Below are 3,135 nucleotides of genomic sequence, written 5' to 3' on the forward strand. Positions count from 1 at the left end.
AAAAAGCGAAACTTTCAGAAATCCCAAGAATACGAACTGGGAATTGTATGAAAGGGTAGTGAGGAAGAATTTAAACAAATATAGGGTAAGTGACTCCCACTCTGAATTGGAGGAACTGGTAGTCACACTTACCAACACTCTAAACAAAGCTTAACGCATCGCATGCCCTCCGCTACATGCCACCTTGGTGGAACAGGGGGCTCGGAGCACTCATACGAAATGTCAGAGAACCTTCAAACTGGCCAAGATAGCCGATGACGAGTTCTGCTGGATGGAATACAAAGATATACTTAAGGAATACAAGAAAGAGATTCGCAAATGCAAGCGGGAGTCGTGGAAGAGCTTCTGTGGGGAACTAGAAAAAACAACCGAGGTTGCCAGGCTAAGGAAATTGCTATCCAAGAACCCGACTACTCCAAGGTTGCTACGTAAAAAATGTGGAGAGTGGACTGGAAGCAGTGAGGACTCACTGTAAGACCTAGTCAACACACATTTTCCGGGGTGTACAGACAGCATAGATCTACAATTTTTAGGGGATAGCATGGAAAATGTCCCCCCGGACATCATAACGGAGTAAAAAAAAAGGTGGGCTATCGATGGCTTCGAACCATTTAAGTCCCCAGGCACAGACGGTATCTTTCCAGCCATGATGCAAAAAATTTCCGCAGTGCTGGCACCATACTTGAAAATAATATACGAGGGATTTTTAAGGTTAAAATATGTGCCTGTCCCGTGGAGAGAGGCGAGGGTCGTATTCATATCGAAGGCGGGCAAAGGAAATCCCCTCTATTCGAAAGAATACAGACGAATTAGTCTAACGTCATTCCTTCTAAAGACACTGGAAAAGATTCTGGACGCATACATTAAGGATAAGCTGCCGTCGACCAGCATATCAAAGGCGCAGCATGCTTACACGAAGGGTAGATCCACTGAGACTGCACTTCACTTACTAACCACGGTAATAGAAAGAACTCTGGAGCATAAGGAATATGCCCTAGGGGTCTTCCTGGACATAAGTGGGCATTTAATAATGTCCCCTATGAGGCAATAGTGGAAAGTCTAGAAGCAGCTCAGGTAGAGTCTGCCATCCTACTATGGATAAAGAGCCTGCAGAAAGATTAACGCGGAGTGGAAANAATAATGTCTCCTATGAGGCAATAATGGAAAGCCTAGAAGCAGCCCAGGTAGAGTCTGCCATCCTACTATGGATAAAAAGCCTGCTGAGCTGCAGGAAAATTAAGGCGGAGTGGAACGAAGCCAGGTTGCTCAGACTAGCGCATAGAGGAACTCCTCAGGGTGGTGTTCTGTCACCACTCCTGTGGCTACTCGTAGCGAATGAGCTTCTGGGAAAATTCGAAGGGAAAGCACCCAGACTAATTGCCTATGCGGACGACATAGCTATAGTTGTTACGGGGAAATTCCTAGACACCATCAGTAACGTAATGGAAAGCCCTCTAAGGGTCGCATATCGATGGGCGACAACAGCAAACTTAGAGGTAAATGCTGACAAAACGGATGCGGTACTGTTCACAAGAAGGTACAAAATCCCCGCGTGGAAATCCCCGAGGCTCAACGGGGAGGAGCTATCAATCAAGGATCACACTAAGTACCTGGGAGTAATATTGGACAGCAAACTGATGTGGAAGCTAAATGTAGAGGAAAGGGTGAAAAAGGCCAGTGGTGTCCCTTACGCATGTAAAAAGATGCTGGGTACCACATGGGGCCTATCCCCTGGCCTTATGCATTGGTGTTACACAGCGGTAGTAAGGCCGATATTGCTCTACGGCGCTCTGGTATGGTGGACCGCTGCCAACAAAATCTCGTATAGAAAACCATTGGAGCGAGTACAGCGGCTCGCTGCACTGTGCATAACAGGAGCGCTAAGGACCACTCCAACGGCGGCACTTGAAAGGCTACTTGACCTACCGCCAATCGACATCGCAGTGGAGAGCACTGCAGCGAAATCCGCCATGAGATTGATGGCCTTAGGTGAATTCTCCGCTAGAACCTTCGGGCACAGCTCGATATGCAGGGGGATGGAGGGAAAAATTGACCACGTACCCCCACGCTTCATCTGGGAAAGAAGGTTTAAAGCTACGTGTAAGGAGGGCGGATGGCGCATGATCAGGCGACCCGCCAGCGGAACGTATAACATCTATACGGATGGATCAAAAATGGCTGATGGAGTGGGCGCCGGAGTCTACTGCGCCGAGCTAGACCTCAGGCAACCCTTCAAGCTTCCAGAGTACTGCAGTATCTTCCAGGCGGAAGTCTTCGCTATAGGGAAATCTGCTGAGATTGCTAACAACGCAGGAAACTATATAAAAAATATCAACATATATGTCGATAGCCAGGCGGCGATTAAGGCTATAATCTCACATCGTATTTCGTCAGAAAATATTCTTAGAAGCAGGTTAGCAGTATACGGGGTGGCCGAGGGTAAACGGCTGCATATATACTGGGTTCCAGGCCCCAAGGGCATTTAAGGCAACGAAATAGCTGATGAAATTGCCAAAAGTGCCATCCGTCTTGCTAGCGAACCAGTACAGGAAATACAAAAGTCGCTAAAAACGATCCATAATGAAATTTCCGAAAGAGCTGAGTGCCGGATCCGGGTGAGATGGAACGCTTTAGCGACATGCAAAACCACCAAGATCATGTACAATCGCACCAAAGGAAACACCCATTTCTTGCTTACACGGTCACGCAGGGATTGCAGGATAGTTGTTGGCCTAATGACGGCCTACAACCTACTGGCATCCCATGCATGCAGAATGGGCATTACGAACAGTGACGCATGCAGGAAGTGCAGGGAGGAAGGCATGAGTGAGACGTTAGAACACCTCCTCTGTATCTGTCCGGCCTTAGCTAGAACTCGCCTTACATATCTCGGAGCTTCGCAGTTCAAAGGACTAGAGGAGGCTTCAAAACTGGATATTAAGGCTCTCTTGAACTTCGCAAAAAGCGTTGACGTCCTATACGACGACTACTTTACATCGCAGTAACACGGACCTCCATCTGGCACTACAAAGGACCAATCGGTCTATGTAAAACGCATCAGCCGGCCAGTGTAACCTAACCTAACCTATTTAAAACTCTAAATTTTAATAATTTCATTTTACTAGCACAGCTTGT

The sequence above is a fragment of the Rhagoletis zephyria genome, unplaced genomic scaffold (assembly GCF_001687245.7).
Source record: "Rhagoletis zephyria isolate East Lansing unplaced genomic scaffold, Rhagoletis_zephyria_1.1 Rzeph_scaffold_01448, whole genome shotgun sequence".
Classification (NCBI taxonomy): Eukaryota; Metazoa; Arthropoda; class Insecta; order Diptera; family Tephritidae; genus Rhagoletis; species Rhagoletis zephyria.